The sequence below is a fragment of the Pseudorasbora parva genome, chromosome 5 (assembly GCF_024679245.1).
Source record: "Pseudorasbora parva isolate DD20220531a chromosome 5, ASM2467924v1, whole genome shotgun sequence".
NCBI classification, from domain to species: Eukaryota; Metazoa; Chordata; class Actinopteri; order Cypriniformes; family Gobionidae; genus Pseudorasbora; species Pseudorasbora parva.
Window position 1 is genome coordinate 26,945,574 of NC_090176.1, and position 23,613 is coordinate 26,969,186.

At 39.7% G+C, this 23,613-nt stretch overlaps 2 long non-coding RNA genes across 4 annotated transcripts in view; one reads left to right on the forward strand and one right to left on the reverse strand.

The window, feature by feature from the left end:
• Nucleotides 1-23,613, forward strand: part of LOC137075286 (uncharacterized) — a 116,996-nt gene that overhangs the window by 64,288 nt on the left and 29,095 nt on the right. The gene's annotated exons all lie outside the window — the stretch shown is intronic.
• On the reverse strand, nucleotides 226-5,449 carry LOC137076050 (uncharacterized). The gene is made up of 4 exons (XR_010905169.1): nucleotides 5,072-5,449; nucleotides 4,475-4,513; nucleotides 4,000-4,075; nucleotides 226-471 (listed from the first exon to the last, which is right to left on the reverse strand). It is a non-coding gene; the product is annotated as an uncharacterized lncRNA (long non-coding RNA).

Here is a 23,613-nt window from a genome sequence, read left to right on the forward strand (position 1 = left end):
ATGACCACATTATATACACAAAGTTATATCATAACTGCAAAAATATAAAAAAAACAAAGCAGCATACCAATAATAAAATTAGTTCATGACTTCAACACTTTAACAATATAACAATTAGTTCATAACTACAACAATACAATTTTTTTTTTATAATAACTGCAACAATGTAAGATATTGTACAATAGCAATTTGTTATACACATATATGACGAAAAAGTGGATTTGTCTCATCAACAGATGAGTTATGAAAATAAAATAATTAAATCACGAAAAAGTCTGTAACACTCAAGAATTTCTCTATGGTAATAAAGAGAGATTTGACACGCTTACGAAAGTTTTTACTCCATCCATCCATAATCCACAATTCTGCTCATCAACGAAAGAACCTTTAGACTGACTGCCAGTTCCTTTCTTGACGTGTTCTTCTATCTCGACTTTTGATCCCGTCTCAGGGTTTATCTTGAAAAGGCATCTGTGAGAGAAAAGAAACCTCAGTAATAAATCATTGAGTGTATGTGAGGATGCGCGAGTCTAAGTGAGGATGCGCATGTGAGTGTATGTGAGGATGCGTGTGAGTGTAAGTGAGGATGCGTGTGAGTGTGAGGATGCGCGTGAGTAAGTGAGGATGCGTATGAGTGTAAGTGAGGATGCGCGAGTCTAAGTGAGGATGCGCATGTGAGTGTATGTGAGGATGCGCGTGAGTGTAAGTGAGGATGCGCGTGAGTGTGTATGTGAGGATGCGCGTGAGTGTGTATGTGAGGATGCGCGTGAGTGTGTATGTGAGGATGCGCGTGAGTGTGTATGTGAGGATGCGCGTGAGTGTGTATGTGAGGATGCGCGTTTGAGTGTATGTGAGGATGCGCGTTTGAGTGTATGTGAGGATGCGCGTGAGAGTGTATGTGAGGATGCGCGTGAGAGTGTATGTGAGGATGCGCGTTTGAGTGTATGTGAGGATGCGCGTTTGAGTGTATGTGAGGATGCGCGTTTGAGTGTATGTGAGGATGCGCGTGAGAGTGTATGTGAGGATGCGCGTGAGAGTGTATGTGAGGATGCGCGTGAGTGTAAGTGAAGATGCGCGTGAGTGTAAGTGAGGATGCGCGCGTGAGTGTAAGTGAGGATGCGCGCGTGAGTGTAAGTGAGGATGCGCGCGTGAGTGTAAGTGAGGATGCGCGTGTGAGTGTATGTGAGGATGCGTATGAGAGTAAGTGAGGATGCGCGTGAGAGTGTATGTGAGGATGCGCGTGAGTGTAAGTGAGGATCCGCGCGTCAGTGTAAGTGAGGATGCATGTGAGTCTAAGTGAGGATGTGCGAGTCTAAGTGAGGATGCGCGTGAGAGTGTATGCGAGGATGCAAGAGTCTAAGTGTGGATGCGCGCGTGAGTCTAAGTGAGGATGTGCGAGTCTAAGTGAGGATGCGCGTGAGAGTGTATGCGAGGATGCAAGAGTCTAAGTGTGGATGCGCGCGTGAGTGTAAGTGAGGATGCGCGTGAGTGTAAGTGAGGATGCGCGTGAGTGTAAGTGAGGATGCGCGTGAGTGTAAGTGAGGATGCGCGTGAGTGTGTATGTGAGGATGCGCGTGAGTGTGTATGTGAGGATGCGCGTGAGTGTGTATGTGAGGATGCGCGTGAGTGTGTATGTGAGGATGCGCGTGAGTGTGTATGTGAGGATGCGCGTGAGTGTGTATGTGAGGATGCGCGTGAGTGTGTATGTGAGGATGCGCGTGAGTGTGTATGTGAGGATGCGCGTGAGTGTGTATGTGAGGATGCGCGTGAGTGTGTATGTGAGGATGCGCGTGAGTGTGTATGTGAGGATGCGCGTTTGAGTGTGTGAGGATGCGCGTTTGAGTGTATGTGAGGATGCGCGTTTGAGTGTATGTGAGGATGCGCGTGAGTGTGTATGTGAGGTCGGCGTGAGTGTGTATGTGAGGATGCGCGTTTGAGTGTATGTGAGGATGCGCGTGTGAGTGTGTATGTGAGGATGCGCGTGTGAGTGTGTATGTGAGGATGCGCGTGAGTGTGTATGTGAGGATGCGCGTGAGAGTGTATGCGAGGATGCAAGAGTCTAAGTGTGGATGCGCGCGTGAGTCTAAGTGAGGATGCGCGTGAGTGTAAGTGAGGATGCGCGTGAGTGTAAGTGAGGATGCGCGTGAGAGTGTATGCGAGGATGCAAGTGTCTAAGTGTGGATGCGCGCGTGAGTCTAAGTGAGGATGCGCGTGAGTGTAAGTGAGGATGCGCGTGAGTGTGTATGTGAGGATGCGCGTGAGAGTGTATGCGAGGATGCAAGAGTCTAAGTGTGGATGCGCGCGTGAGTCTAAGTGAGGATGCGCGTGAGTGTAAGTGAGGATGCGCGTGAGTGTGTATGTGAGGATGCGCGTGAGAGTGTATGCGAGGATGCAAGAGTCTAAGTGTGGATGCGCGCGTGAGTCTAAGTGAGGATGCGCGTGAGTGTAAGTGAGGATGCGCGTGAGTGTGTATGTGAGGATGCGCGTGAGAGTGTATGCGAGGATGCAAGAGTCTAAGTGTGGATGCGCGCGTGAGTGTAAGTGAGGATGCGCGTGAGTGTAAGTGAGGATGCGCGTGAGAGTGTATGCGAGGATGCAAGTGTCTAAGTGTGGATGCGCGCGTGAGTCTAAGTGAGGATGCGCGTGAGTGTAAGTGAGGATGCGCGTGAGTGTGTATGTGAGGATGCGCGTGAGTGTGTATGTGAGGATGCGCGTGAGTGTGTATGTGAGGATGCGCGTGAGTGTGTATGTGAGGATGCGCGTGAGTGTGTATGTGAGGATGCGCGTTTGAGTGTATGTGAGGATGCGCGTGTGAGTGTGTTTGTGCGTGTATGTGAGGATGCGCGTGTGAGTGTGTGTGAGGATGCGCGTGAGTGTGTATGTGAGGATGCGCGTGAGTGTGTATGTGAGGATGCGCGTGAGTGTGTATGTGAGGATGCGCGTTTGAGTGTATGTGAGGATGCGCTAGAGTGTGTATGTGAGGATGCGCGTGTGAGTGTAAGTGAGGATGCGCGTGTGAGTGTAAGTGAGGATGCGCGTGAGTGTGTATGTGAGGATGCGCGTGAGTGTGTATGTGAGGATGCGCGTGTGAGTGTGTATGTGAGGATGCGCGTGTGAGTGTGTATGTGAGGATGCGCGTGTGAGTGTGTATGTGAGGATGCGCGTGTGAGTGTGTATGTGAGGATGCGCGTGAGAGAGTGTATGTGAGGATGCGCGTGTGAGTGTGTATGTGAGGATGCGCGTGTGAGTGTGTATGTGAGGATGCGCGTGTGAGTGTGTATGTGAGGATGCGCGTGTGAGTGTGTATGTGAGGATGCGCGTGTGAGTGTGTATGTGAGGATGCGCGTGAGAGAGTGTATGTGAGGATGCGCGTGAGAGAGTGTATGTGAGGATGCGCGTGAGAGTGTATGTGAGGATGCGCGTGAGAGTGTATGTGAGGATGCGCGTGAGAGTGTATGTGAGGATGCGCGTGAGAGTGTAAGTGAGGATGCGCGTGAGAGTGTATGTGAGGATGCGCGTGAGAGTGTATGTGAGGATGCGCGTGTGAGTGTATGTGAGGATGCGCGTGAGAGTGTATGTGAGGATGCGCGTGAGAGTGTATGTGAGGATGCGCGTGAGAGTGTATGTGAGGATGCGAGTGTGAGGATGCGCGTGTGAGTGTATGTGAGGATGCGCGTGTGAGTGTATGTGAGGATGCGCGTGTGAGTGTATGTGAGGATGCGCGTGTGAGTGTATGTGAGGATGCGCGTGTGAGTGTATGTGAGGATGCGCGTGTGAGTGTATGTGAGGATGCGCGTGTGAGTGTATGTGAGGATACGCGTGTGAGTGTTTGTCAGGATGCACGTGTTTGTGAGGATGCGCGTGTGAGTGTGAGGATGCGGACCCTACAAATTCTTTACATATAAATGCAATGAATGTATATTGTATAAATTAATACAATAAATGTATTATGACATCATAATTTCCCAAAAATTACTATATAGTACACCATGTACTCACCAGAAAGGGACATTCTATCAAGAATGCCACAGGCTGCATTTGAGTTGCTTGAAGGGCTATCAGACATCACTTTGACCTTAATAAAGCACACAATACAAGACTCATGTTGAGTAATATATTTTTGCAAGAGTAATACACATCCGGTAAAATCATATAAACAAAGAATTGATTGCTTATTTTCTTATTAAGGGTTAGTTAATACAAAAATTCAGTCATTAATTATTCCTGAACACAAAGGAAGATATTTTAAGAATATTTGTAACCAAGCAGATCCATGCAGCCATAGTATTTTTTCAGAGACTTATTGATGAAGATGACTGCCTACGCGCTGTAATTTCTGAAGCATGACATGCAACATGCATATAAGTTAGGTAATGTGCCTCATTTCTGTGTAGTGCTTGATGTTAACGTTACATAACCTTTTAGAGTTTTCACTGAAACACTACAACTATTTACATGCTGCAACAACGATCACCTTTCTTCCTGATCTTGACTCTGGCAGCTCTCAACTTATCTGCAGGGAGAGACAAAAACAAGCGTGTAACGTTAAGTGTATGGGACATGTCGACGAAACAGCGAGATTTTTTCCGTTGACGGCTTTTTGTCAAATAATTTTTCCCTTAGGTGAAAAACTGCATTTTTGAGCTTAGACGACGTCTACAACTGACTACTTGTAAGTTATATAGTCGGATGTATGCGTCGTCTAAGCTTAAAAAATGCCGTTTTTCACCTGAGGTAAACTTATTGCCAAACAGCCGTCGACGGGGAAAAAAAATAAAAAAAATCGCCCTATTTCGTCGACGGCATTTTTGAGCTTTTAGACGACGGAAAAATAGCATTTGGTAACAAAATGCAACAGAAAGCTAAAACTAAAACTATAAAGTAAGTTAAGATACAAAAATAACGTTACACGGTACCATCACCTGAAGCCTTAACATTATTAAGTTTAAACATTATAAAGAATTTAAATCATTACGTTAACGGGCTGAGCCCAAGTTTAATATAAACACAGTCAACACGATTCAAAGCGGTAAAACATTTTTTTTTTAAAATTAAAATACATGCACTTTACCTGTTTATTTGCGCCTCACATCATCCAAGATTGACGGGCCACGGCAAAGCTGAAGGTCAAGTGAAGTGAATCCTGTCGCACGCGCAGTTGCCCCACTGTGTGCTTAGTGCTTAGAAGGGAATGTATCCTTGCGCCAAGGCGGGAATTCCTTCGGTTCGAATATTTAAAATCTTTATGACTGTCATTTAAATATCATCGTACTTAAAGTAAGAAAGTGTTATTATATTATTTTATTTTACGATATTATGAAAATAAATGTGTAATAAAACACCAAACGCAGCAGACATAGGCTTACTTTTGACAAGCGGAACAAGATGTGATCAGTTGCAGTAGTGATGGAAGTCTGTTAACTTCAAAGACTGATTTACCCGATTTACCAGCTCTTTTACGCAAACACGAAATGACGTGCATACACACATTATTATATTATTAAATAATCTTATAATTATTTAAAAAGCAAATAATTAAACTAAAAGACAAATTCCATAAACCTTTTTTTTTCATTTCTATAAAAGGTAGGCTACATATATACTCATCTATTAATTAATGCTATGTAAATATACATTATTTTTGAATGTATTAAAATGTGTTTTATTAATTATAAAATATTATACAAATATTAAACTATATAATATAAAAATATTATTTCTGAAGTGTTGATACATTTGCATATGTAGGCCAATTCCAGTGTTTATGTGAAAAACTAAATATATAATTATATATATATATATATATATATATATATATATATATATATATATATATATATATATATATATATATATACATTATAATTTCCTTTTTTCTATTTTTACAGAAAAAAATCTGTAAAATATAAATCAAACTTATGTAAAAATACAGAAATTTCCTCTTAAAAAACGGAAATTTGATGTAATACCAAAATACAAGCAATTTCCGTAAATTTAATAGTCAAAATATAAATTACAGCAAATATCTGTAAAACAACAGGCATTTCACTGTATGAAAAAACAGGAAAATTCTGTAAAAAAACAGACTATTACTGTAAAATTATGTTTTTTTACAGTATACATTAATTTCCTTTTTTCTATTTTTACAGAAAAAATCTGTAAAATATTAATCAAACTTATGTAAAAATACAGAAATTTCCTCTTAAAAAACGGAAATTTTATGTAATACCAAAATACAAGGGATTCCCGTAAATTTAATAGTCAGAATATAAATTACAGCAAATATCTGTAAAACAACAGGCATTTCACTATAAAGAAAAAACAAGAAAATTCTGTAAAAAAAATACAGACTATTACTGTAAAATTACGTTTTTTTTACAGTATACATTAATTTCCTGTTTTCTATTTTTACAGAAAAAATCTGTAAAATATTAATCAAACTTATGTAAAAATACAGAAATTTCCTCTTAAAAAACGGAAATTTGATGTAATACCAAAATACAAGGAATTCCCGTAAATTTAATAGTCAAAATATAAATTACAGCAAATATCTGTAAAACAACAGGCATTTCACTGTATAATGAAAAAACAGGAAAATTCTGTAAAAAAATACAGACTATTACCGTAAAATTACGTGTTTTTTTTACAGTGTACACTTACCTAAAGGATTATTAGGAACTGTTCAATTTCTCATTAATGCAATTATCTAATCAACCAAACACATGGCAGTTGCTTCAATGCATTTAGGTGTGTGGTTCTGGTCAAGACAATCTCCTGAACTCTAAACTGAATGTCAGAATGGGAAAGAAAGGTGATTTAAGCAACTTTGAGCTAGAATGTTTGTTGGTGCCAGACGGGCCGGTCTGAGTATTTTACAATCTGCTCAGTTACTGGGATTTTCACGCGCAAACATTTCTAGGGTTTACAAAGAATGGTGTGAAAAGGGAAAAACATCCAGTATGCGGCAGTCCTGTGGGTGAAAATGCCTTGTTGATGCTAGAGGTCAGAGGAGAATGAGCCGACTGATTCAAGCTGATAGAAGAGCAACTTTGACTGAAATAAACACTCGTTATAACCGAGGTATGCAGCAAAGCATTTGTGAAGCCAAAACACACACAACCTTGAGGCGGATGGGCTACAACAGCAGAAGACCCCACTGGGTACCACTCATCTCCACTACAAATAGGAAAAATAAGCTACAATTTGTACAAGCTCGCCAAAATTGGACAGCTGAAGAATGAAAAAATGTTGCCTGGTCTGATGAGTCTTGTTTTCTGTTAAGGCATTCAGATGGTAGAGTCAGAATTTGGTGTAAACAGAATGAGAACATGGATCCATCATGTCTTTTTACCACTGTGGAGGCTGGTGGTGGTGGTGTAATGGTGTGGGGAATGTTTTCTTGGCACACTTTAGGCCCTTTAGTGCCTGTTGGGAATCGTTTGTCACGGCCTACCTGAGCATTGTTTCTGACCATGTCCATCCCTTCATGACCACCATGTACCCATCCTCTGACGGCTACTACACTGTTAAAAAAAAAAAAGAGGCAAATTTTGAACTTTTGCAGTACAATCGACTTGGATGTTTGTTATTTTATCTTAAATTATGTGAAACTTACTTAAAAAAATTACTTACATCTTGTATAACTAATAAAAAAAGTTAAACATTTCATAACAGAGTTAAAACTATATAAAAACATATGTTGTCATAACTTATTAAACATATAATTTTTTTAAGTGTAGGATAATGCACCATGTCACAAAGCTTGAATCATTTCAAATTGGTTTCTTGAACATTACAATAAGTTAACTGTACTAAAATGGCCCCCACAGTCACCAGATCTCAACCCAATAGAGCATCTTTGGGATGTGGTGGAACGGGAGCGTTGTGCCCTGGATGTTCATCCCACAAATCTCCATCAACTGCAAGATGCTATCCTATCAATATGGGCCAACATTTCTAAAGAATGCTTTCAGCACCTTGTTAAATCAATGCCACGTAGAATTAAGGCAGTTCTGAAGTCAAAAGGGGGTCAAACACAGTAGTAGTATGGTGTTCCTAATAATCCTTTAGGTGAGTGTATATAATTTGGTAACACTTTACAGTAAGGTTTAGTTTGTATATTTAACTGCATTAACATGAACTAACAGTGATCATTACTTATATTGAATCATCTTTTTAAAGTTGTATCTTTTAACATTACTTGATGCACTATAAACAAACATGAACAATGAACCATTGTATTTTACTAACATTAACAAAGATTAATAAATGCATACATAAATACATTCATAATTGTTAGTTAATGTTAGCTAATGCATTAACTGTTAACAAATGAGACCTTATTGTAAAGTGTTACCATACATTTTATATGTCTAAATAGTGTAGAGTAATAGTGTTTTTTTTTTTTATTATTTGTTGTTATAACCCTGGTGTGAACAAATGTCACCAGTGTTGTTTCACATGGGTCACTACAAAATTATTCAAATAACATTCTTTTGAAATAGTGTAAATGTGTAAAGTATCTAACAGTAAAAAGTAGCTCATTGATGCAATCCAATTGTCTGCTATTCCAGTTGTTATTCTTTATGTAAGACTTTGTAAAGATTTATAGTTCATTCATAGATTTGAAGTATATATAATATTATGTTTCAAGTAAGTTGTCTGCAACTAAATATTTAAACGTTGCAAGTTGGTAACTTAGGCAAGCTGGTGAATTAGTAAAACAGTCCAACAAGTTGATTACTAGTGGTATCAGTGGTTAAAACGGCCCAGAAGTGGAGCTTTGGGCGAATGCATGGACAAACACAAGAGCGACGGTGGAAAAAATTGCCTCTCATTTCCAGTACTTTGCTCTTGAGTGGTTCTCTCCACTTATTTGTCAAGTTTGGTTACATAAGATGTGTGTATGCAGGCCATCATTAACTATTTATGTTGAATTAGTGAGGTGACTGCTAAGGGTCAACAGCCTGACGTCAGGATTAAGTGTCACCTTTTTGCTGCTGCACCGATCAGGTATCAGGGCTGTTTTTTTTTCTCTCCGTTGCCCACGCATTCTCAAATCTGCTGCGTCTACTGCACGTCTGTGGATAAATAAGAGAATGAAAGGACAAAGGCAGAATTAGGAGGAAAACAAATGTTTCTTCACCTCTCAGAGTGTAGTGGGGGTGTGAATATGTGATTTGATGGGATTATGTGGATTTTTAAGATGAGAGGGGGTGGACTCAAACATTCCTACAATCTTTGTGTGTGTATGTGTGCATGTTTTTTAACCTTGTCTTGTGGCATATATATCCTATGTTTTAACAAAGAATATGACATGTCTTAAACCCAGAAATAAGAGAATGTCGGCATTACAGAAATCCCCAGAGACGGGTTCTCCTTAGTAGGATCCAGAGAAATGCCTTTTCAAATGAAAGACCCTGCCAGCTATATTGATTTGTAAGTCTGTTTTCCCAAAAGCACTTTTGTAAGATGTTTGCACACTGCTAGAAATAATTTTGGCCACAAGAATATCACAGATACATGGCCAGTTGATCTTCAAACAGTTTAAATAGAGTTCACCCAACAATGAAAATGTTGTCATTATTTACTTCACCCTCATGTTGTTCCAAACCTGAATAAGTTTCTTTCTTCTGCTGATCATTTAATGAATGTTGGGTAACTTCCATAGTACAGTATTTTTTTCTTTCTTTAAGTCAGTGGCTACTGCCTGGCTACCGACATTCTTTAAATTATCTTCTTTGCACATCCAGTCTATTTAATCGGTTGAACTTTAGTAATGTTGTAACACTTTTAATGAACCCAGAACTACTGTGTATACTCTATTGCTCCTGATTTAATAGAATAGCTTATGTATACAGCCAAATGGACATTGATGCATTGTGGCTTATATCAATAAGATAATAATTGATAAATGGCAGATTATATTCTATCTATATTGAAATTTTGTCCAAAAAAATAGATAAATAGAATACTCAAATCTATAGTTTTAAATGCTACAGGTGAATTTAGACATCACAATATACTATAAAATATGGAAGAAAAAAAATTATATATATATATATATATATAAAACATTTAACAGTGGTAATAATATTTAAAGATCAACTTTAAATAAGTGTTAAAAATAGTCTAAATGAAATTAACTGCACAATCCAAAATACAATATTGTATGAAACGATACATTTGAAATATCAGCTGATAATTAAAATTATACTAATACATTGTGCATCCCTAAATATATATGTACATAATAATGACCAGTGGTACAGATACAGACAGAAATGGTCTCGCGTGCGCTTTTCTCAGTGAAAGACTGTTTGTATCTGTGATTCAGGTTGATTTATTGTGCCGAGTTTCTCAACATTTTCTCATGGATGATAGAAGTGGTGTTGAGTATCCCATTCCCAGGCTGTTCTAGGGTGGTTACTGTCTATCTGAACAATAACGTGGGAACTGACTCTGAAATCTATCAGATAATGACCCATCTCTGTCAGAGGAGAAATTGCCAAGGAGTTTGCCTGCTTTTTGTGTGCGGTTTTCTAATTTCGTGCCCTCTTCTTCTCCCTATATCCTCTCAATTTCTTTCCTATCACTACTGGAATGTTTAACAAAACTTATATACAAATAAATCATCAAATTACCCTGCACCATCACCAACATGAATTTTACCTATGCAGGTGTGCCACAACATACCTCTAAATAGTCCCTCTTCTCCGCTGAGCCCAAAGCTCCCAGGGGAGGTGATCAGGTTATTAAATATGAATGGGAGAAGGGAAGGGGCGGTATATATTCCCTTTAATTTTTGTGTATTATTAAGCAGGTGGCTGAATATGATAGTGCTGGCTGTCATGTCTTTAATTAGGGGCTATTTTCCGTCAGCTCGACTTACAGTGGAGCTCTGCTGTTCATCTGGAGTTCACACGGCCGCTGGCCACCACTTACTCATTTCATCCAGTCACTCAACCTCCCACCTGTAAAAAACAATGCATGTTTAAGTCAACTTGCATTATTTTATAGGTTGGTGTTTTAAGAAACCAGGCAAATATTGTAATTTATTTTTAAGATTGTTTTATTTGTCTCTTTTAAAATGTATTATTCATTTACTTACTTAAATGGAAGGGTAATCATTTGCCTGGTCCACCCCATCTTTCTTAGGACTGCTGGTGGTTTTAACTGTCGTAATTAATTAAATGATTATTATCGTTATGTCTCATTAAGGTCATTCTGATATTTTAGATACCCACCTGTTTTCTTTTAATCTTAGAAATAGTAGATATCACAGGACTGATTTTCCCACAGTGCCCTGGAGTGTCTCTGTTCAACACTTGCTCACAAGTTGTCACAACAGTTGAGAGTGATGGTGTTATTTTGTGGGTCTTGCTGTTGTTTATTGCTCAGTTTGGGGTATTTCTAATCATTGTTGTTATTCAGCTAAATGAGGCAGCAATAATTAGCGTGTGGCTGATAATTAGGCTCCACAGGCTGTAAAAGAGAAAAGGATGTGTAAGGATGGAGAAATACAGGTAGACTATCTGACAAAACCAATATTATTTTGTCTATTTATGTTTATTAAGCAAATCAATGATAGTGATAATGTTAAGGGGTGCATAGTATATCTATTATCATAAGTCAACTTTATTGTCATTTAGCGCAATGCATGGCAATAGTTAGGGGGTTAGTTCACCTAAAAATGAAAATTCTGTCAATAATTACTTACCCTAATGTGTTTCAACACCCATAGAGACTGCGTTCATCTTCGGAACACAAATGAAGATATTTTTGTTAAAATCCGATGGGTCAGAAAGGCTTTCATTGACACCAATGTCTTTTCCTCTCTCATGACCCATAAAGGTACTAAAGACGTTAAGAATCATAAACTGATACGCTGATTCATAACCGTGCGAAACTTTGTTTTAATTTTGTACTGATTATCTCTTCATCACAGCACCTGTTAGTAGGTGTAATATAATAGGCAGCAAGCAAACAATTTATCCTCAGAGTTGATGTTTTGGAAGCTAGAAAAATGGGCAAGGGTAAGGAGTTGAGCGAGTTTGACAAGGGCCACACTGTGATGACTAGATGTCAGGGTCAGAGAATCTCTAAAACTGCAGCTCTTGTGGGGTGTTCCCGGTCTGCAGTGGTTAGTGAGAGAATGCAGTGGTGAACCAGCAACAGGGTCATGGGCTGCCAAGGCTCATTGATGCACGTGTGGAGCGAGGGCTGACCCATGTGGTCTGAACAAACAGACGAGCTACTGCAGCTCAAATTGCTCAAGAAGTTAATGGTGGTTCTGACAGCAAGGTGTCAGAAAACACAGTGTGTCGTAGTTTGTTGCGTATGGGGCTGCATAGCCGCAGACCAGTCAGAGTGCCCATGCTGGCCCACCGTCGAAAGCCCACGTGAGCATCAAAACTGGACCACAGAACAAAGGAAAAGGGTGGCCTGGTTTGATGAATCATGTTTTCTGTTACATCAAGTGGTTAGCCGGGTGTCTGTGTGTCACTTACCTGGGGAACACATGTCACCACCATGTGGATGTTACCAGGATGCACTATGGGAAGAAGGCAAGCTGGGGGAGGCAGTGTGATGCTTTGGGCAATGTTCTCCTGGGAAACCTGGGGTCCTGCCATCCATGTGGATGTTACTTTGACACATAACATCTACCTAGGCATTGTTGCAGACCATGTACATTTATTTTACCTATGCTGTTAAAAAATTCTTAATCTTTAAATGCACTAGCGATTTAATAACTTATTCATTCATTTATGAGCACCCATTGAATGTACTTATCTCCACTTAGAGAATTTAAAACAACTCATTTTATTTATATTTTTAACACAAAATATTTTGAATCTTAGCATTGACTATTTATTGTTACTCAGTTATTGGCCATAACATGAAAATAATTACTGGTCTATTGTATCAGACAGAATTTTGATATCTATATACATTCCTTATAATAAAGTATTGGTCAATCTGTACTTGATGTCAATTTTATAATAAAACCGGATAGCCATCCGTTATATTACATCCATTACTGGTGAGTTAACAGTAAACTGTCGCTAGCAAGAAGCAGCAAAGTACAGATATTGTTGTAATGTAACATTAATGATGGCATTGATTAAGTGTTTGTCACAGCAGGAAAAATACTGTGCTAAAGTCCAAATCATAGTTTAAAGTGTAACAATCCCTGACACTTAAAGCACTGCAGGTGAGTCTTTAGCGCTCTCAGAGTCAAACAGGGTTGCTTTTGGCTTCAGTATCACATTAGAAGGGTTCAACACAGTAAAACACACAGGCTCACTTTTGATAAAATGATTTGAATCTCCTCTCCTCTCCTCTCCTCTCCTCTCCTCTCCTCTCCTCTCCTCTCCTCTCCTCTCCTCTCCTCTCCTCTCCTCTCCTCTCCTCTCCTCTCCTCTCCTCTCCTCTCCTCTCCTCTCCTCTCCTCTCCTCTCCTCTCCTCTCCTCTCCTCATTGTGTTGGTCTATCTGATCCTAGGCTCTTTTGTTGCTCTTTGAAAAGCCCGACCCGACACTCATTATTTTCTCCTTTATCTTCCTCTCTGACGCTCTGATTAGGGTGGTCGGGTTTGACAGTCGCCTCCACAGAGATCCTATCCATTACGCTGTCACCAGGGGCAGCGTGTGTGTGTGTGTGTGTGTGTGTGTGTGTGTGGATGTGTACATGCATGGGTTTGTGAGTGATAGTATCTGTTTGTGTGTGTGTTTATGTGCAAAGTCAATGAAAGCACATGCACAGAATTAAAGAGAAGGGATAGTATGTATTTATGTTCCTCTACAGTTTTTTTTTCTGCTAGCAAAGCATCTGTGAAGACAAAATAAACTAAACTAAAGGATTGAAATTTTATATTAAGCTGTGCCATGAATATGGCATTTACCAGTAAATAAATCTATGAAGGTAGAAAGGGAGGGTAGGTAGATAGAGAGGGAATTATAGCGTGTGTAAATACAAGTCTAATGCATATGTGTGTACATGAGAGGGAGTGTTTTGGAGGCTAAGTGTTCGATGTCAACAAAAAGTGTTGTGCAAGCATCAGGAGCCCATCTCCAGCTAATTATGCCAACCTCCTTGTTAATTAAATCCTTGTTAGAGGTGGAGGCAGAGAAGCTAATTAAACTGCTCTCTCCTTTCATAATTGCAGGATGATATAGAATCTGTGTGCAGGATGGGGGGGAGCACCGTGATTCTTCAGTGTTGTTGTGGATGCAGTGAACGTGTTTGCTCTGCTAATATTCTGGAGTGCAGGAGAGCAGACTGTGTGTTTTTGTTCAGGCTCTCTCACTCACTCTGCATCTCTCTATTGCTCTGTCTCTCTCTGGAGGGTTCTGCCCGCTCCATTGTGTCAGGAGGTGGAAGGGGAACAGGCAATATGAGTGCACGGCGGTTTGCTGATGCAGCTAAACTATTTTGGGCTATCCTCTTGGCTGTCATTTGTTGTCAAACGACCTAGTCCTGGATCTTTTGTGTGGCTGTAATAATAGTATGTGTGTGTGTGTGTGTGTCGGAGAGAGGCAGAGGTGGGAGTGAGAGAAGGAATAGAAGTTGAGATATTTATTAATTAGTTATACATAACAGGCAATTTACAGTTGAATTCAGTATCATTTTGTGAATTGTGAATGTGAATGTCATAAATCAAATATATATATATTAATCTCATGCCAATTTGATTTGATAGGATAGCACCTTGCAGTTGATGGAGATTTGTGGGATGCACATTCAGGGCACCAAGCTCCCGTTCCACCACATCCCAAAGATGCTCTATTGAGTTAAGATCTGGTGACTAGGGGGGCATTTTAGTACAGTGAACTCATTGTCATCTTCAAGAAACTAATTTGCAATTATTCGAGTTTTGTGACAGTGCATTATCCTACTGGAAGTAGCCATCAGAGGATGGGTACATGGTGGTCATAAAGGGACGGGTACATGGTCAGAAACAATGCTCAGGTAGGCTGTGGGATTTAAACAATGCCCAATTGGCACTAAGGATCTAAAGTGTGCCAAGAAAACATCCCCCACACCATTACACCACCACCAGCAGCCTCCACAGTGGTAACAAGACATGATGGATCCATGCTCTCATTCAGTTTACACCAAATTCTGACTCTACCATCTGAATATCTCAACAGAAATCGAGACTCATCAGACCAGGCAAGATTTTTCCAGTCTACAACTGTCCAATTTTGGTGAGCTTGCGCAAATTGTAGCTTATTTTTCCTATTTGTAGTATAGATGAGTGGTACCATAGACCGTAAAAAAATATGGACGACTGGACATCATCCGTTTCCGCTTGCCAGATTTGAAGCTTTCAGGCGGCCTGCACGCTGACATCTTGGGACCGAGTCTGCGCAGTAGCGATTTCGGGACTGGAGTTGTGCAGTAGAGAGCAGGAAGTAGAGCAGGAAGTACAGTCCTGATATCAAAATCCCGCTAAAATCCCGCAAAATCTAAACTAATTTTAAAAACGAACACTTGAAATGAAATCATTGTGATGATAACTGCCTTCAATGATATAAACTAACTTTGGGGGGAAAAATATTTGAAGTGTAATTTTATTGTTTAGTCTGCCTTGTGTCTATTAGAAAACACAGAGGGGCGACTAAACTGGGAATGGTCACTGGGGGGGCAATCGAGGCGTGAAAGCTTCAGTATCTGAGAGGGATACTGCAGGCTTGAGTGGTACCCGGTGGGGTCTTCTGCTGTTATAGTCCATCCGCCTCAAGTTTGTGCGTGTTGTGGCTTCACAAATGCTTTGCTGCATACCTTGAGTGTAAACAAGTTTATTTCAGTCAAAGTTGCTCTTCTATCAGCTTGAATCAGTCGGACAGTTTTTCACCAGGTTTGCACATAGCACAGTAGGGATTTTGGCCAACTCCTCCACACAGATCTTCTCTAGATCAGGGTTTTTGTCCTGTCGCTGAGAAACAAAGAGTTTGAGCTCCCTCCAAAAATTCTCTATTGTCCAGTTGGTAAGAGCGTCGTGTGTAAAGCAAGATTATTTTAAATTACTGCACATCTTTCCTCAAGCCGGGTGTGCCCAAATGGAAGGATAAATAAAGTTTGCATTACCTCCACAGTGGTTGCACCCGTCTTTAACCACGGAATGGCATTTTTCTTCAACCGGCCTGGCTGTGTTGTCTTTGTAAGTTAGTCAAGTGTTTGCTGCCAATTTTTACAATTCGGAAAGGCACAAACGCGAACAATTTCTTCTTCACTCGTGAGCCCGATCGGATCATCACTCTAGTACGGAAGCCCATTTCCGCCACTAAATAAAAAAAGTAATTGCTACTTATGTCCGAATTATGACTTTTTTTGTCACAATTGCGAGTTATAAAGTGAGAATTCTGAAATATAAAGTCGCAATTGCGTGATATAAAGTCAGAATTCTGAGACATAAAGTCACAATTGCGAGTTATAAAGTCATAATTCTGAGATATAAAGTCATTGATCTGCCGCGTCCCGACACGAGTTGTGTCGTGAACACATTATAATAAGTATTTTAACTGTAGTTTTAGCTGATAATGATGGAATGATTGTCTTAAGATATTAATGCCACTCAGGTAATATATATCACCTGAGTGGCATTAATATCTCTGAGCAAACGCGCTCTTGAGGGGATTTTAAATGCAAGCTTTGGCACTGAAACAGAACGGATGTGAGGTGATAACGTCACACATTCTGATGTGTTATTATGGAAATATAATCCCCAGAACATCACCACCCTCAGAATGTGCTGTAATTCACGATTTCCTTAGAGAACGAGTGTGTTGACACGTCCAGTTGGGCCTATGACATGTCGCTATAGCCTACATACAGTCACCTGAGCGTGGCGCTGCTGGGATCATATTTCATAAATAACGAATCATTAATAGCATATTTCATTAATAACGCATCAGAATGTGCTGTAAGGCAGGATTTCGTTTGAGAATGAATTGTATTGACCTCCATATGTGCTCGGTTTTGATCATATTTGAAATAATAAATTAATCGATCTTAGGCTAATCTGTTACAAATTCTAATAAAGTAATATAATCGCATATCATTAAATCTCAGCTGCAAACATTATATAATGTCATATTTCTATGTGCTTTAAAGCAGCACTAGGTAACTTTTCAACCTTCATAATATATTTTTTAAGACTCTTGTGATGATAAATCGACTTACAATAGGTTGAATGACACGTCTGCCATAGCCTGATGGGGTCTGTATCGTTTTTAATCGTACTTTTAAACTTTGGGTTTCGGGTAGTAACCCGAGAACAAAAAGAACTACAAAATTCGACTGCTTTACGGCATATACGTCACTTCCACCAACACACACACTTCCTTACATCCAGACGTGCGAGCACAACTTTGTTCGTCGGATAATATAGTCATGTCCGAAGCAGCACAGACACATAAGAAAGAAAATGTTTTGTTGGAGGAAAGCAATAAGAGGAAACGAAAAAGTGATGGGATTAAAGGCAGGACGAGGATCAAAATGTGACCAGGGTTTGCTCGTCGGCGTGAGCTGGAGGAGGCGTGCCCGACCGATGCTGTCCTGCTTGTTACGGTGAGCTACCACTCAAACATTGAACTGAAGTATCATATAGATTCTGTAAAACGGTAACCAATAGACTACTATAATGACGCTGGCTTGTAAACGTGAGCATCGTGATTATTTGGCGTTTGAAAAAAATAAAAGCCATGAAATTATATTCATATGACATGCTGAAGCATATGCCACTGACTGTAACGTTACCTGGGATGAAGACATTTCACACGCGCCGCCAGAAGAACTCGAAATCCTCTTGCAGTGTTCAGGGGAACTGTTAGTGCTGCACCATGTGCTGCACCGATCCGCAGCGCCACTTTTATGAAGTTATTTGGCCGGCACCGCACCACTGTATATATTTTTACAACCCGCCGCGCACCCGCGACCATTAAATAGACATACGGGGTCCGCGGGTTATGAGACGAGCCACGCATCACTAGTTCAGGGCTATCAGGGTTGTCATGTCAACAAATGCACGCGCGATGGCATCCCCTGTTGTAGGATTACAGCGCTTACGACAGTAGTTGAGGACATTATTTTTGTCGTAACTGTAGGGGGACCCCGAGAGCAAAAGTAGCCAAGTGGGGCTTTAAATATGTAAGACATGTTAAATGCCTCAAATGATAAATATGTATACACTGGCACTTATAGCTTACTATATTTATTTGACAAGAACCTCTTACTCCATTCCCTGACTGTTAATTCTATATTATAGCCTATTCTGTTCCATAACACACATGTACATACAAATTTGTCTATTTGTGTGTATTATGCATACGTGTATCTCACTCATAATGCAGGATTTTGAGAATAGAAAATAAATGCAGAGGGGTAGCCTACTCTGGTTGAATTTGTCACGTGGGCCTTTTATTAAAACACATAAGATTATTATTTACAGGAGTAGGCTTTTAATGAAAACTGCTCGCGTGTGTGTGTGTGTGTGTGTGCGTGTGCGAGCACATGCACCAATAACCTTGACATTGAGGTTTGAACTGAAGTGGTAACAGAGCCTTTTACAATTAATTTATTATTTCAAATATGATCAAAACCGAGCATATGGAGGTCAATAAAATTCATTCTCAAACGAAATCCTGCATTACAGCATATTCTGATGCGTTATTAATGAAATATGTTATTAATGATTCGTTATTTATAAAAATATGATCCCAGCAGCGCCACGCTCAGGTGACTGTATGTATAGCGACATGTCATAGGCCCAACTGGATGTGTCATTAATGAATGCACTCATTCTCTAAAGCCCCTTTCACACTGCACGTCGGACCCGCAATATTCCCGGAACATTGCCGGGTCGCCTTCTGTGTGAAAGCAACCACGTCCCGGGATTGATTACCGAATTCGACCCGGGTCGGGGACCTAGTAATATTGCGGGATTCGACCCGGGACGAGCGCTGTGAACAAAAGCCAAAACTAATGCCGCAACGTGTACGTAGTTATCGTGCGACTCCTAGAGCTTGTTTTTTCAATAATACAACCCTGCAGTGCCAGAAGAGCTAGTTGGTGTTTTAAACACAGAGAGTGTTCGTATACAAAAGAAACTAAAATTAAACAAGCAGAAATGTGCGCAAACTGGACACAAGTCGAGACCACGGAGCTTCTTACTATCCGTGCTGAAGCTGAGATCGCTCACCGTTATACGTCACATCTGGATGTCACGTGTTAACTCGACCCGGGACCGTTAAGCGTTGTGTGTGAAAGCGCACATATTACGGTATTACGCTGGCAGTGTGAATGGACCAAATCTAGCGGCCCGGGAACAAATGCCGGGTCGCATTATCCGTGTATTTGCCAGAATCGCAGTGTGAAAGGGGCTTAAGGAAATCGTGAATTACAGCACATTCTGAGGGTGGTGATGTTCTGGGGATTATATTTCCATAATAACACATCAGAATATGAACGTTATCACCTCACATCCGTTCTGTTTCAGTGCCAAAGCTTGCATTTAAAATCCCCTCAAGAGCGCGTTTGCTCAGAGATATTAATGCCACTCAGGTAATAAGACAATCATTCCATCATTATCAGCTAAAACTACAGTTAAAATACTTATTATAATGTGTTCACGACACAACTCATGTCGGGACGCGGCAGATCACATGAAGACACAAGATGACTTTATATCACGCAATTGTGACTTTATATCTCAGAATTCTGACTTTATATCACGCAATCGCGACTTTATATCTCAGAATTCTGACTTTATATCACGCAATTGCGACTTTATATCTCAGAATTCTGACTTTATAACTCATAACAGCAATTGTGAGAAAAAAAGTCAGAATTGTGACTTTACAACTCGCAATTGTGAGAAAAAAAGTCAGAATTGTGACTTTACAACTCGCAATTGTGAGAAAAAAAAGTCAGAATTGTGAGATAAAAAGTCGCAATTATTATTATTTATTTTTTTATTTAGTGGCGGAAACGGGCTTCCATACACAGACTGTCCGGAAACGCCACGCCCCATACCATACGGGCAGAAGTCACATCTGCGGTGACTATAGAAAGGGTTTATGATGTCACCAACCCAGAAAAGAAGCTTGTTGTAGTCCAAACCGGCCGTTTTTGTAGGCAATAAACTGCCATAGCTTTAAAAGAAAATATCTCCATTTGCATTGAACTTTCAGTGCTGTAACTTTGCAGATACTGTTTATGCTCACGCAGCAACATTACACACTAACTAAAGTTAAAAAAGTGAAATCACATGCAACCACCCCTTTAATTATGCATGAGAGTCCAGTTACCATAGGTATTAGTTTTGCCATTAGGACTTAACCTATGCTTTGGAAAAAAAACCTCTTTACTGGCAACACTAACTGTGCGTTCACACCATCGGCGACGAGAAGTCCGGAAGTCATTAATTTTCAAATGGGAGCCGGCTGCGAGCTCCGGCAATATCCCACACTCCTGTGCTTTTGATTCAGTGACAGTTGAGCTGAGGGAAAAAGACGGCGTCCAAAACTTGTGTTTGTGTGTAAATGTAAGGTTGATTTTTTTACCAATATTTTCCAATTCTAGTGTCATTTCTAGTGAGAAATTACTAATGTAGTAGTTAAATATTTGTTTAATTCTCACCAAAGCGCTCTCTATTTTGCTGTAGAACATTGAACTGTTACACTGCCTTAGAAGTCTCTCCGAAATTAGTTTTGTGAGGTACCTTTAATGCACAAGACAACGCCTTACAAGCCATTGTCTCATAAGGTCAACTTTATGGTAATGAGCTATGACTCGGTTTGGTGGCAACCAACTGGAATGTAGTTCTCCGTTTAAGAGAAATCCAGAGAACGCAGGCCTGTAAATTTAGGTTCTGACCACATTAGTTCCCAAGCAAAATGTAGAAGTTGAACATTGCTGTGCAGGTTTCCCTATATCATTTATGACGTGATCATACATAGTGATGTGTCATTTGTTAAGAAGGCGTGCAACACTATTTTATAGGCGCTAGAATGCTTGTTTTTCAGCCAGAATGCAAGTAATTCTTATTTTCACATTTAAATGATTTCATGAGGTTAACTTATTCCCTACTTGTGGTCAGTCTGCCAGTCAACATGCTTGTTTGCTTTGCGGCCCCTTTAAATACAGTTTAATAAAAGACCAAGGATTCGATCTATGTCAGAGCACCAACGCGTACACAAATCTTTAAACAACGTTGTTGGCAGGGTGGGCTATAGCAAATTTTGACGCTCTTGCGAGTGTGTCAAAAAATGTAATTATGAATGAATGTGCCATTTTTTTCCCCGTTCTCACAGGCTATTCATATAGTTGAAAAAAAGTGAAAAATGTATAAATTGTCATTTGCCGTGTCATGTTTTAAAATCCCCATTTAGTCAATTTGAACCCCTAAAACTCATCTTTGATCACCAAAACGGTATATTTTTTTCCTGTTATAAAAAAAAAAACCCTGAAAGGTGCAGTTATAAGGATCTATATTAACAGAAATGCAATTTTAATATACATAAATGTTTTCATTGGTATATAAAGACCTATAATGAACCATTTTGTTTTTATTACCGTAGAATAAGGTATTTCAACATACACCGCAGGTCCCCTTACAGTGAAATCGTCATTTTGCGCTGTGATGTCTACAGTAGACCTGAACAATCAAACTGCTCAATAGAGCACTAGCGCTATCCGGTTGTTAAGGCTGACGTCACGTGGCAGTGCTTCCGGGTCCAAACGGTCTATCTTATACCACAAGAAAAACTACAAACGGTGCTAATATACACACACAATGTGGTGTGATACTACAAAAAAAAGTTATAATCATAACCTTTTTCTCCATACACAAAAATTCTAGATGGCCAGACAGTGATTCATCTTTTTTAAATCGTTAAAATATTAATGTATGTGTTACGCTGTGAGCACAGAGACTGTTGTGTAGACTGTAAGTATTTAAAATGTTAAACTTTTTTAAACGTTTGATGTTAAAATGAATAAATCGCGCTCATAAACGGGCGTCAATGGCATTCTCAAGTGAAACGAGTTGAGGCTTGGACCCGGAAACGGCGTTCCGACTTAACAAGCGGATTGTTTCCGACAACATTTTTTGTCCTGTGTCGGCCACCGTTGCTTCTCTATTTGCTTCGAGAGAGAGAGGTGAGCAGTTGCAGTTCACAACCTTCTCGCTAGATGCCACTAAAATTTACACCTTTAAAATAGCTTGAATGTAACATTACACCCTTGCTTCATTAAATATATGCAGATTACTTTACTGTAGTAAACACTGCACCATAACAATTGGAAATGCTGGTTTAATTCATTTATATAAGTTTGAACTAGAAACTGATTCAGAAGTGGAAGAGTGGCTTATACAGATTCATCTACAAAGTTGATGTGTCAAATGGTAATGCATCTTATGTATCACTCTCTATAATGTCATAACGTAGCCTTTGGCTTGAATATGCTATCAAACAGCTAATAATGTGTTGCTAATGTAACACAAACCATGCTCTATTCATAATTTCAGAGTCAGACAGCTGCCTTCTAAAAATAAGCATACTTAAACGCTTTGAGCAACTCATCATAACATCGTAATATACACCACATATATAATTCATCCGCTATATTGCTAAATGTACACGATTTTTATTATGATCAGAAAAATGTTCCGTGATGACATGGCTTCTTTTAAGAATCCCCTGCTTCAGAGTGGTCATAGAAATGGTATGCCTACGTGCTGACGTGATTGGTTATAAGGTAGTTTGTGATCAGCGATTGTAAACCACGTTTTTGAGACTTTTTTTTTTGTCTTACTGATGACAAAACAGAAGATGTCACTCACTGAAACTTTTATTGAGATTACAGCGAATGGCTTGGATCAGAACAACAAAAGCGGCACTCTCTACATGCTTTCTTCAGTATCTGATAATCCAACACAGAAACCCCATAAATGCCGAAGCAACAGCAAATCAGCTAAATACTCAGTACATATTAAAGGATATGTTACAGACAAAGCAAAATTAGCTTATGAGAAAAAAGACTTACTTACATTTGCAGCATAACTGTCAAGTCCGATGTAGTTGGCACTGCCTCATCTTTAATTTTCAGTCTCCCAGAAAAGCCTTCAGTCTTGTTTAAAAACTAATCTGCAGTAAAATAAATGAACAAACAAACAGTGTCTTACTGATGCAATCTGTCTGGATCTACTGAGGAATCTATATTGTTGCTGGAGTAATCCTGCGTTTGCGTCGGCCTCGTATTTACTACTACATGGCATGCATAAATTGTTGGGTGGAGCTAAAGTGGCAATAATGTAGAAGTAGGTGTTGATCTTCTATAGAGGCGGACTTTTGTCGCACTGACGTAATAATGTGACACAATCTGAAATGAATCATTTTCTGAGTTTGGCTTCAATAAAAGGTGTTTTTGGACTAAGGAGAAAGTTTTGAGTTCTGTAACTTATAGGATATTTTTATAGTACAATGACCTCTTGTATGTCAAAAGATCAAGAAAGATTTTATTTCTTAATCATGACCCCTTTATCGTTTGTTATTTTCCAGTGAAGTCTTAAAAATGGGGATGGCGAGTTACTTGTCGGGGGTAGAG